Source organism: Plectropomus leopardus, chromosome 14, assembly GCF_026936395.1.
Source record: "Plectropomus leopardus strain MGB_pleo_1.0 chromosome 14, ASM2693639v1, whole genome shotgun sequence".
In the NCBI taxonomy this organism is placed as follows: domain Eukaryota; kingdom Metazoa; phylum Chordata; class Actinopteri; order Perciformes; family Serranidae; genus Plectropomus; species Plectropomus leopardus.
In genome coordinates, this window is record NC_142189.1 from 23,831,978 (window position 1) to 23,845,102 (window position 13,125).

The following is a 13,125-nucleotide window of genomic DNA, read 5'->3' on the forward strand; positions in this document are numbered from 1 at the left end:
CCTTTACTCCTCATGCCTTCTGCTTCACTTAATGTGCACTATCCCATATGATGGCTCATCCAAGGAATTCAACAATTTTCTAGAAAAAAATATCTAACACTGATTACCCATACAGCTGAAGCCATTAGGGTTATGAGCATACATTAAACTGTAGTTTTTATGATGATTTCATTAGTTGTATAACACCACAGAGCTTAAATTTCCAGCACTACCAGTGTCCCATTTGGGTAAATTCATTGAGACATGTGGCGTGCTTGTCACGTCAGCCAACGTACACAGCTGAGTGCTGACACTGATCTTTATGGGCTGGCTGATTTACATACAGCTATTAGGCCAGGGCTGTTTCACAGCCTGGAGCAGCATGGGAGGTTGTGTGGGGCTGTTTTGGGCAGGAGCGCAGATAATGTGTCATCATCTATCACTACCGTTTTATGGAGCACAAGGAGAGCCAAAATAAGAGCACCCTCAACTAATGCATACAAGTGCACACAGACATAAGCACACACACACATGCAATACTCGCTCTCATCCCTCCACCCATCCATCCAACAGTGTGCCGTTAAGAGCCTGACTCCAGCTGTAGTTGTCAGTTGGTTTAAAGGGAGTGTAATCACCAATGGAGATGAATTAGCATGTGAATGCCAGCAGCACAGAGTTGGGGGGTGAGATGGGGGGCAGAGTCGGGATGGCCCCTGGAGGGGGAAACCTGATCTCCCTCAACGCCCCGCTCCTCCTCGGACAGCATGTACGGCACCGCCTCACCAGAACCACGCTGCCCCTCTGGCGGTTGCTATAGAAACCTCCCCCGAGGAGGTTTCATTTGGATGAAAGACTAGTTTCTATTCTTTTGAAGACATTGACATATTTTAAAAAGTTGTTTTTGTTTCTGAATGATCATGAAGCCTTGTATTATTTACGAAGAAAGGCTTTTGGCTTTTAATTATCCTACAACACACCCTGTGTGTGTTGTTTACAGTTGGGTGTGTGTAAGTATGTGTCTGCTTGTATGCGTTTCACAGTGCATCACATCCTCTGGCCCCCCCACCCCTATATCAGGCCCTGTCTGTGTGTCCCCGGGGGAATCCTGAGTGACAGATGTCTGTTACCCGACGCCAAGTGAATTAGCCCAGTGTGACTCTCAGTGCCAGAGGGGGGCCAGCCACAGGCCTGCCTGCCTCTGTGAGCCTCAGGGGGTGTGGGGGGTGGGTGGGCGGGACAGTACCGAGCCTGTGCTGGGCCACAAAAGCCTTACCTGGCATTCCTTAGCAGAGGAGCAGACAGCACAAAAGCATGATCTATGAGAGGAGATAAGCACTGCCTCTGGAGTTCTGGCACTGATGGGCTGCCAGGCCTCACGCACTCCAAGAGAGGAGATGAATGAATGTGCCAGGCAAAGCACACTGCCAGCATCAGTATCTGCATGTCTGTTTTTTCTGCTGTTTGTCTGCTGAGCTCGAGAGCTTGTGAGGACAGAGGCGATGTGTAGACTAATGCAGTGGTTGCCAACTGGTCGAGCCACAAGATTCCAGATTTTGTCCACAGTCATTAGTTGAAAGTTCACAAATAAAATAAATTACCACATATTCAATTTTATTTCACCAAATTTATACAACACGTCAGCTTAGAACACAATGAAAAAGAAACGCATTGTAAGATTAAAGTGCTATTACTTTAAACTTCAGTAAATAACCTGCTTTGCAAACAAAAAAGTACATGTATTGCTTCAAGGTCAGTGACATAAAACTCTGCAAAGAAACAGCATGTTTATAGGCCAAACAATACCAAGAAAGGGGCAACAAAAACATCGCTGAACAGGAGGAAAAAGTCCTTCAAAATGAAAGCCCAGTACCAGAAATTCCAAATAAAGTGTGTTTTTTACTAGTGCCTTAAAGTGGGGGTGGTGCAAAGTGGAGTCATCAGCCGGAGACCACTCAGTTAACTGAGATTGCTACAAGTTTGGCAGTCTTTGTTTTGTTGGTTTTTTTTTTGCTTGTCAGCTGTGCAGTGTAGCCTACTTCTAGGGACATTTTGGTCCCCAGACTTTGCTGCGGAGTGAGTGCTCTTGACTGTGTCGTTACTCTTTAGTTAAGGATTTATCGGCACAGAGGAGGAGACTTTGCACTGTGCCGCTCTGTGCTTCCATCTTCTCTCTTTTGCCTAGAGTTGGTGAATTTACAGCTCACAGCAACTTTAAACGACAAGCCCGATCAAACTTAAAAACTGAATATAGAAAAAAAAACGAGAACTGTTAATTATTCGTATTGAACGGCCATATCTGATTCAACTGGCATAATTCTGAGAAAGGCACAGCCCTGTTTTTTTTACAAACTTGACATGCTCAGGAGTCACTCGTGGTCAATTCAGAATGGACCCACCATTTGGGAACCACTGCAGTCATGAATACCCAGAATGTTACGTGTAGTGTATGCCATGTGATAACCAAGTTCTTTGGTTATAAAAGAATGTTCAGCACTGGCATGAATCATAAAGTCTTGAGCAGCAGGCAGAGTTACTCTTTTCATGCTTTTATTATAGCAGCCTTTTGCACTTTCCCCTCTCCAGTCGTCATTCTTCCATCTTCTCGGGTTATGCGGATCTTTATCTTTCACAGGTTGGAACAATGACCCAACCCCTTTTTTTTCCCTTGGATGTGTGTTTTTTGTGCCAGATGAAAAATCCTCAGCCTTAGTTTACCCCTTCACAATGCCTTGACAATCCTCAGTCTGCTCTCTGCCTGTGAGGCCACTCTCCAAGGTAATTAGTTGAATATTTCTTCAAAGAGAAGCTATATGACCCCCGTGTGTCCTGATAAAAGGCCAGTATGGCGCTGTGGCCCCCTCTCTCACTCTGTCACAAGGCTCGAGAGGACTCCAGCAGTCTGCCGCAACACTCACAGGATCTCTCAGGCTAATAGGATTTGATATTGAAAAATGACCACCAGCAACATTTTCAAAAAATACACAGATAGGCTACAAGAGTGTTTTTCAGATAGATACTCCCCCCGCTTGCTGTCTATCTTTCTTTCTCCTCATCGCATCCTTTGTCTCCCTCCTCTCCGTCTCTGAACTGTGTGGGGTTTGTGAAATCTGTGTTTTCTTGCACAGGGTCCAGCTCTTCATTGTCAGTCAGAATTTGTCCATTTCTACTGTCAAGACACGAGCATGGCCTCGTAGACATAATATCACAAGCCTCTCACAGACAACTCATAATGTATCATCTATTATTTATACGCCTGATGGAAAATGCAGCTGGTCTGGCTTTGTGTGTTCTAAGTGTATTGTCTTCAACTAGTACGCCCTCCACAGCAGCATTTTGAATAATTGAGACCACAAAATGTGGTCTCAATTATTCTAAAACAACTTTGTATGAAACCACCATTCTCGGTTCAAGAGCAGCAGAGTATAATAAGTAAATTTTGTGCCTTTATTAATGGTACTTGCACTCTGTGTGTGACATATTGGCTTGAAAGACACAATGAGTTTGTTTGCGTCACCTGAATCCAGCCTGTCACTGAATGGCTTCGCTGTCTGCTGCCATTTCCTGTATGATGAAGAGCCTTCATACTGTCACTGTAGAATAATGTCTTCATCCAGCGGCTGAGATTCATTTCTCTCTTCAACAAGCACTTGAGTTTGATGTGCCGTCCGTCACTCTTTGTGATGGGGAGGCATTGTTGAGGGTAAAAACTGTCTGCACGTGTGTGTGTGTGTGTGTGTGTGTGTGTGTGTGTGTGTGTGTGTGTGTGTGTGTGTGTGTGTGTGTGTGTGTGTGTGTGTGTGTGTGTGTGTTAGGGGAGACAGCAAGTTTCTAATAGGTGAGACAGTGCGGAACTGACCTTGATTCAGAGACATAGCCTCTCCACTGGACAGAATCAATAGTTTTTTTGCACACTGCCCTTAGTCCCCATCCTCTACTCTGACACACACGTAAACACATACACACGCACACACACAGATCCATCTCCAGGCAGCGATCAATAACCATAATCTGTTTCTGCCCATCGCCAGTCATGCGAGCCAGGCTTTTAGGTGGTGTGTGTTTGTGTGTGTATCTGTGTGCAGAAAGAGGAGAGGGGAGGCTTGATCCTTTCAGTGGAACCCGGAAAGCTGAAGTCTGTCATGTTCCCTCACAGGCTCATGTGAGCATATCTCCAGTCCCCCAGCTCCCCTGAATGCCAAAACGAGATGTAAATTATTTCAATGGATGTATACTGAAAACATAATGGATATGATATCCTGCATGCACTCCTTTGTGTGCTGTTGCTGCAACCGCCCCTGGACGCCATCACAATTATTAGAGTCACTGCATTGGCAATGACATATTCTCACACCCCTTCTGAGCTAGTTATTGTCCCACTCTCACTGCGTCTTTGTCCGACGGCGGTGCGTTCTTTTGTATACTGTAAGATTCCTCACCTAGCGAAGATGAAAGTGGGCCTGTATGCATGATGGGATGTCATGAATAGGATCTGCCATGTTAGTGTTGTCTCACATGAATTATTTAGCATCGTTGATAGGTCTAATTTGCCAGCTGTTGTGCCATAACTGTCAGCAGTCTCATAGATAATACTCAGCGGTCTATATCACAGTGGAACACAGTGCTTGACTGGGCACAGTGAGACGCCGAGCTAGTCATTATATGCTGGTTGCATGTAATGTTCTGAGCTGATATGAGTGTAACTAGCCAACTTCCTGTTTATGGAAAACAGGACTGACCCACTAAAAGCTCTTTTAAAAATGCCCCCAGTAATTCGTAATGCACAGATTCTTAAAGGAAGACTTGCAGTGTTTATTAAATGTCTAGAGGTGGATGCAAGCCTTTTATGTGGAGGCAGTTGGCTGTTGTCAGGTGTGGTTGGGGGTTGTGTTAGGGGCCATTTTTAAGTTGAAGTGTCCCTGCTTGGCGTTGGCCATGGTGGTTTGGGCGGAGGCCTGGCATTGGCTTTGATAGAGGGGTTGAGAGTTTACGCAGTATTTGGGGGGCTACACTAAGAGGAGGGGTCTCTCCCCCACTGAATGTTTTAACCTAATCCCATTATCAGTGTAGCGCACTGCCTCCCATCTCTTCCCCCCTCCTTATCCCTACTACCCCCCCTCCCACTCTTCTCTCCAGCTGACCAGCTGTTCCTGCCGGGACTCACGACAATGTCCGATGTGTTCAGATCACTGAGTACCCCCCACACACACACACACACACACACACACAAATACACAGAACGCAGTCCATGCACAACCAAAGCAATTGCCAAGCCCATTGCTGGAGCCTAGGAAGGCCTAGAGGGAGGAGGGTGTTAGTTAGGGGAAAAGGAGGTAGCTTTGGGGTGAGGAGGGGGCAAGCACAGGCCTGTCAAACCAAGAGCCCTGACTCAGGAGGCAGCCCAGCTCGGATGGCATATGGCGTCTAGCTTCATACAACATGCAAAAGTATTCTCTCCCTTCGCCCCCTCCTCATCCACCCCCCCCCTCTCCCTCTCTCCCTCCCCTGCTGCTAATGCAGAATGACTCATAGCATTACTCATTTTTTTTTCCTCCGTCCCCCCACCCCCCACATTAGTTCCTCCTCCTCTTGCCACCCAGCCTGTAACAAAAGGCGTCCGCTGCATGGCACCCACACCCTGAAAGCCCTGGGGGCCCAGCCCAGCCCAGCCTGCACACTGAGGTCTGAGCTTCATGGGGGCCGCCCCTTTTAAACACAGGTAGAGCAGGCGTGGAACCAGACGGCCAACAGCAGGGACCCAGAGCCCCGCCTGGGGTAGCGTACACACACTGCTGGTGTCAAACTGTTGTGCCTGTTGGTGCATTTGTGTTTGTGTTTACATGTCTATGGAAGCTGCCTTTATTTTGTAGTGCCTCTGGTATCATAAAGCCATCATGCTCTGTGTGTTCGGGTGTGTTAATGCGTTTGTGAGCACCATGTGTCCCAAATGTGTCTAACTGCAGCCCTTGTGACAAACAAGGAAAGTCTTTTATTTGCCAAAATAATAGAAGTGCTCCCCTCAAGTGTAGTTTGAGTCCAGCTGGGTTAATTCAACTTTTTCCACATTTTGATTTCTTTTTTATTTCCCTACCCTTGATTATATACTATTGATGAACCATTTTATGGTGACAGGGAGCATTCAGCTGCCAGAATAACCCAGTTTTTATGCAGAACATTAAATACTAAGTTTTCAGCTAGCACTAGTAGAAACTGCATAGCCTAATGCAACCCTAAAAATGTCATGTTCTGTGTATTTTTAAACTTGAACCCCCACCCTCACGCCCCTCCCCTCCTCTCTCCGTCTGTTATGCATTCATGTCTGACATCTGTGTGTTTGTGAGCGGCAAAGTGAAAGCCAGCAAGACTGCCAGTTCTGCGCAGGGTCGCCTTCTCTGTCCCATCCCCAGCTCAGGCTTTGGGTGTCAGGTAGAAAAACATAAACAAGTCCATCACAATTGTGTAAATGATTTTATGTATTTTTGACAACAGTCTATATTAATTTTACGGCGTATCAGTATTTCCTGAATTTGAATCTGTAACTTGTTTACTTGTGCAGATTCTGGAAGAATGTTTACTAAAAAAAACTCAATGTACACATCTCTTAAGTTTCATTGTTTACATGTAAACAAAAGTATACGTCCTCAAAGTGCATAGAAAATTCAAGTTTAGGTCCTTATGTGCACGTTTCTAAAGTCCAGGCATTAAAAGTGTAAATTAAAAACATGTCATCAGTTAAAATAATTTACAAGTGGTTGAGCGTCTTTCTCTAATGACACTAATTTAGATTTTTAAAATGAAGTACAAAAAGCATGGCAACACATTCACTACTCTAAATACACACAATGGACCGTATCACAATGATTGTTTAAAATAACTTCCAGGAAGAAAAATTCTTGAGTTACATACATGAAATGGACAGCATTAAGCAAATGCTGCCTCAAGTGGTTAATTTTTAGCCACCTAAAAAAGGTCCACCTAAAAAAAATGTAATATCAAGTTAAGTGTACACTATATATAGATTATTTTCACAGCTTTAGTGTGTTGGCAGAAAGCTGTTCTCTCAAAGTCACCAGACTGCACTGACAAAAACAGTAATTTTTCTGAGCAAAAAATGGGAGTGACTGGTCCGTTGCTTCCTGGATTGGTTTAAGGTGTAAGGTTATGTGGAGAAAATATTCTAAATACAGCAAACACTTTAAATGATATTGATTTAGTTTTAGGTGGATAAAATTTTTCGATTTTACGTGTCTCCACTGTTAAAATCAATCGCAAGTTGTCTATCCAGAACTTATTGTTGTTGTTAGCGTGATGCCATGTTTGGTCAGTAGGGTATTATTTGTAAAGTGTATGTGTTTAATGACTAATTGATAGCTGTAATACATCAGTGTTGTCAATAACATTTTTTACAACAATTTTACCAACATATTGGCTACGATGTGCCTTTTTTTGAACTACTGGCTGAAGAAAAATCTCCTATTTCTCCCAAACCAAGGCTCAAAAGAGTAAATCCCCACAGATTGAAGAGGCAGAGAGGATAGCATGACTTTCATTGCATTTATTATATCTTGCATACACTTGAACATGTAGGCCTAACAGCGAGTAATCATCCCAAATTGGCTGCTAATATGTAAAGGAATGGCTGTCTGTGGGTTTGGCTGTTAACACTGATCAGGAGCATACCCTTGGAAGTGCTGCCCAAGAAACTACAAATGTCCTCAAAAATACACAAAAGAAATAAATGAAATTGCTTTCATGACGTTCTTGCTAATAGGTCAGTGGTGTCAGTGCATCAGCCAGAATGCTATGACCCCAAGTATCACCGCCGGACAAGTACCGACTGCATTGCCCTTACGAAGACATGTTCATTGTGATTGATGTGTGGCGGTGCACGGGTGTAAAAACCTGTCTGTCTGCTTTAAGTGATAAGCATCCAGCTAGCCATTCCATCTGTTCCCCCTAGCCTTGTTTAATTAATGAACTTTCTTTCTCCGCCCCGTTGCCAGCCAGCGCAACACTAAAGCAAAAGCTGTTAGCCCTCTCAGGTTATCCAAATGGATGCGTGTTCTTGCCCCCCCCCCCTCAATGGGTGCGTTCTCATTGATTAGTTATGTTTTGTTTTCCCCTCTTTTGTCTCAGGGTTCTTGAAGGGAGGGTTAATGAGCTTTCCTGGCAAGCTGTAGCGCTTGGAATCCGGGGATAAATGGGAATAATTTTGTTGTTTTTTTTGTTTTGTTTTTTTGTGATGGGCTTGGCAGAGATGTGAAGCCTCGTGCCACCGTGTGCGTTTGTGTGCAGGAGTGTGTACGTGTATGATAATGTGTGTTTGTTTGGATGTGTTTGAATGGCTTTGAGGCGGGGTGTATTGCATTTCATTCCTGCTGGTCCATTATTCCCCTTCAGAAGCAGGGAATCTGGAACACTCTTTAACAGTTGGGTCTGTCACTATTCATCTTTCAGCCATCTCAGCACAACTCTTGTCCTGTCCTCTTTTTTACTACCAAGTACTCTCTCCCTTCCTTTATGTCCCCTCTTCCTTCCGTGTCTCTTGTTACAAGGCAGTGGACAGCCCTTTGTCCAGCTAAAGCTGCCCTCTTTTGTTTGTGCGGCCTTTTTTATCCTTGTGCTAATCGCCATGGTCGTGTGCCTGAGTTGGACCCCATATTTCACGCTCAGCTCTCCTTTGTTTGACACACCGCCCCTGATAAGAATCCCAATTCTAGGGCCTCTCTGATATTGAAATCCAACAGCGGCGTAGAAAGAGCCTTCAATCATCCATTATCTGTGCTCCAGTGATTACCATTCAATCTCCCAGGGTCCAGGCTCGTCATCACCAGCCCCAGAGCTCAGACGTCCCCTGAAAGAACCCGCATCCCTTAACGCCTGTGTCACATGCAAGCATATCCATAGATATTTCTGACGCCGTCTTGAGACAGCCCTGCATTGAATGCTGCTGGGAAATGTCACTGAAATGTCACTCATCGTTCTCCGCTGGAATCTCTTGGTCTCTGATGTGGCCTTAGGTTTTTAGGGACTCTTGTGAGGACACCTTTGACATTATTGGGTTTCTTTGTCCCTAAATGGCCATTACATTTTTAATTCTTCTCTTTTTTTTGTTCAGAGCCTTGGACTGCTCTTTTTCTTTTTGCATAAGCCTGCATTGCTTTTAATGTCACAGACTTAATTTGCTGTTTTAAGAAGGAATTAGTTGATTATTTATAAGTTGCACATTAATGCCTCTTTAAATGGTTCAAAGGCAGTGCCTGCTCCTCTGCTGGCCTGTGGCCATTGTTCTCTTTTGGAGGATGTCCTTGTGCCTTGCAGCATTTGCATTTTTGCACTAAATGGAATTTTCTGCATTGACAGACAAGGCACGGCAAACAAAGCAATAACAAAAAAACAAAACATTTAAGTATGCATCGCTGTGCATTGTCTGCCTCTTCTTACGGAAAGCAGCCTTTGATGTGTTAATACTGATAGTCTGTGTTTCATTGTCAAGTGGTGGATGTGGCTGAAAGAGGAGCACTGAGAAATATTGGCCAAATCTTCCTGTGTGTGTGTGTGTGTTTTCCACGGCAACAGGCTGTAATAATGTTGAGTTTGATGCTGAACAAAGAGAAAGTATTATTGGTTGCAGGCACAGCTTATCGTAACAAGTATATGCATCTTTGTCATACAGTATAAAATTAGAATTAGGATTGATACTACACATGATTGTAATGGAAATGAAATGTAAGAAAAGCTTTGTGCTGCAGACGTCCACTTATCCAACACTCTATGTTTAGATACACAACAGCTCTCAGTACCTTTGTTTAATGTAGTGTACACATCTTCATTAGTTATGTATAGCCTCTAATTACTATTGATGAGACTCTAGCTGATTTGGGTACAAATCTATAGCTTTTGTTATTCTAATGAGTGTTATTTACCCTCAGATCTCCAAGCCAGGGGGCTTCGGAATGGGGCTTTGTGCAGGCAGATATAGCTGGGGCCGCTTGAGCTACACCCACTTGTTTTTGTATCTGCCGACTTTGACGAAATCCAGTTTCCCTCCCCCCACATCGTCACCCGTCTGTGTAGATGTATAGCACTTCCCGCTCCTCCATCTGTTTTTGTCCACCCATGAAAAGGTCCATTATAATCTGCAGGATGCACAGTTGACGTGCCGCAAGCTCGGCTTGAGCCAATCAAGGCAGTGCGCTCAACTTGGGCCACGAATCCAAGAGGCCCTAGCCCCCTCCCTTTCCCAAGTTCATTTTGATTATCTGAGCTCTCTGAGATCTTCAGTTGAACAAGTTTTTATAACAACATTGTCTCCATCATCCCTTTCCCCCCTATAAAAGCTTCCAGTCTGAATGGGGCTCTATGCATGCCCACTGGATGATGGCAGGCTCCTGATTAACCCTGGAGTGACTAGCTAATGTCATTGAAGGAGGGCCACCTGGCTGTGAGACTGTACAGTCAGCTGCCACTGAAGGGCCAGAATAGGAGACGACCAGGTGTTGGGCTCCAGCCCCCCTAATTGTTGCCATGTAATAGCCTGCTTGACTGCACAATATAGCCCAGGGGCGAGGATTAGGAAAAGGCTGTTGCCAACGCAGAAGTCCATTTTCTTTTTTGCCCAAGGTTTTTGTGTGTGGGTTTGTCTCCATGTGCATGCTTATGTGTGTATGCATAAATACACCTCCCTTTTGCCATCATCCTCATCCATTACCATAGGTAGAAGGCTGGGCCCCTTTTCCTGGCTGTCACCCAGTCCCTTACCCACCCAGCGCATTCATTTCAGACTTACACCAGAGACTTACTTTTAGGCTGGGAGGGATGTTAGACCTACATATAAGTACAGCTTTTTGGCCTGACAGTAACTAACACAGACTTAGGCCCAATCCCAAGACACACCTTGCCCCTTTCATTTAGCCCTCACCCCCGTTTAGTGTGTTCACATCTAGGAACAGGGTGTCCTGACTCTTGTTGGGATGGAGGGGTAGGGCCAAATGCCAAGGCTACATGTTCAGAGGCACTTTTTAAACCAAGTGCTTTGAGAAGTCATCTGCAAGTTATAGCTGTACAAGCAACAAAAGAAACCCACTCATGTATTTTCTTCTGTAATAAATATTTAAAAGTTCTGATAACCATCATATTATCTTGGTGTAATATAGTATGCCAGCGATGCTGCTTTTCTGTAGGCCGAAGCGGAACATCCTGGTTCCCTCAGCAAAAATCCCACAGGATTTTTCCATTGGATTTTGGGTCATTGCGGAAAACAATCTCCATGGTAAACAAATGTTTATGATATTTACACATTTTTTTCAGCAAGATAATTTACAAAATTGAACAACACTTTCAGGATTTTAAAGTCTAAATGCAAAAGCCACAAGAAGAAGCTAACGCTAGGCTAAAATGATTACGACAGTTGCGACGTCACCGCTACGAGGCTGTAAAGCCGTATTCAGCTTGATGACGTTCTGTAGTCTCATAGAGCCACTTGTTGGTAACCGCCTTTTTTAAGACACACTCAAAAGCTTCAAAGTTTGCGAGTGGTGTATTCACTGACATGTATTTATGTCATTGAACATAATGTAAAAGCACGTGTTAAACACAGACCTGATTTCAGGCTTCTGACCAAAAACCCATTCAAAAACCCATTGACTTTTAGACAAGGAAATTGGAGTTGCTAGAATGCTAACTCATTTCTGGGTATTAAGACTCATTCCTGGGCATTATTTCTCTCCAGTTTTGATTAAACACTGGATTGTGGCTTTCCAGAATCAAAAGAAGCGTGACGGGCGTGATGTGTAACACAACACAGCAGCACTTTCTAAACAATAACAATGGCATTAACTTGTCAATAGTAATCATTTACTGGTCTTGTTATATGGCGGATGATCTTGTCCTCTGCTCAGCTGCTTTTTAAAATTTCCACGGTGGGTCACACGCTTTTTCAGCTTTACATTTTACTCAAATCTCGTTTCAGGGCGGTTACTGCCTCTGTTCCCAGCTAAGAGGCGAAACAACTGTGTCCCCCCTTTCCACAATTGTACGTTAAATACAGAACAGCGAGGCAGCGTAACAGTGCATTGTTTTCACCTTAGACAGTGTAAAAGCAGCAAGAGTCTTGAGTGGTTGTCCCATTTCATAGAGGAAGGTTTTTTTTAACCAAGGTGGAACTTGTAAGCGCTGGATAGGGTTAAAAATATGAAATGGGAGGGGCCTTATTTTTGGGCTGACTGTAAAGAAAACTTCACAAAATATGATTGCTTTGCAACAAAAGCAAAAAAACAAAATCATTTTGACCAAATTATATAAACAACTAGTCCTGACCGGTGTCTTCATTTGGTAAATTTAGGCAGGGGTTCATACCTCATTATAATCACAATGGCATGGATTGAAATATGTTCCGAATGCAAATATGAGAGCACAGAAGTCACTCTTGCCCCAAGTAACTAACCCTCTCTGCCCGGTGCATTCACCACAGCTGTGATCATATGTAACCCAGCGCTAATCATTATCATTCCCACTAAATGCCTGGCATTTTGCATAAGGCCAAGCAGCCTAATTGGCCCGTTGAACCTTTCGCAGAGGGGGCAGTGGAGGAACAAGAGACTTCATGTGCAGCACGTCTTAGCGCGGGGGAAGCAGACGGAGGTGCTTGCCGTTAAGGCATCGCAGTTATGCTGCGGCGCATGCCACAAGCATCATTAAAATTGCAAAAGCCCCTCGTTCATTTTGTTTTAATATTTCATCAGTGCTTGTCTGAACAGTGTTATCATAGGGGTAAAATCAGAGCCATTTGGCATGACCTGGGGTTGGCACACTCCTCATGCAATTTAAGTGTCAGACTGGTTGTCTAGATGTGTCAAAGAGATTATAGAACATGAGAGTGCTTTGCCACCATGCTTTGAGGTGGTTACAGGTGGGCAGAGTTTGTAGCCTGATGTTGATTATCACGCCATAAATTTCATCATGAAAAGTTGGACAAAAGAAAAGGCTAAATGCGTCCTAAGTAATCAGACGGATTTCAAAGTCTAGGTCCGGTGTGCCCTTCCTGTTTCATCTTTGACTTTTTATTAAAAGTTCAAATTGAGATCAGATAGATGCTGTTGTCCCCCGTCTAAACAATTCAAATATCAGGAACTGAAGAAGGAAAAAAAA

At 44.1% G+C, this 13,125-nt stretch overlaps 1 protein-coding gene across 6 annotated transcripts in view; it reads left to right on the plus strand.

The window, feature by feature from the left end:
- The window catches only part of ralgapa2 (Ral GTPase activating protein catalytic subunit alpha 2), a 119,221-nt gene that overhangs the window by 82,156 nt on the left and 23,940 nt on the right, over positions 1 to 13,125 (plus strand). The gene's annotated exons all lie outside the window — the stretch shown is intronic.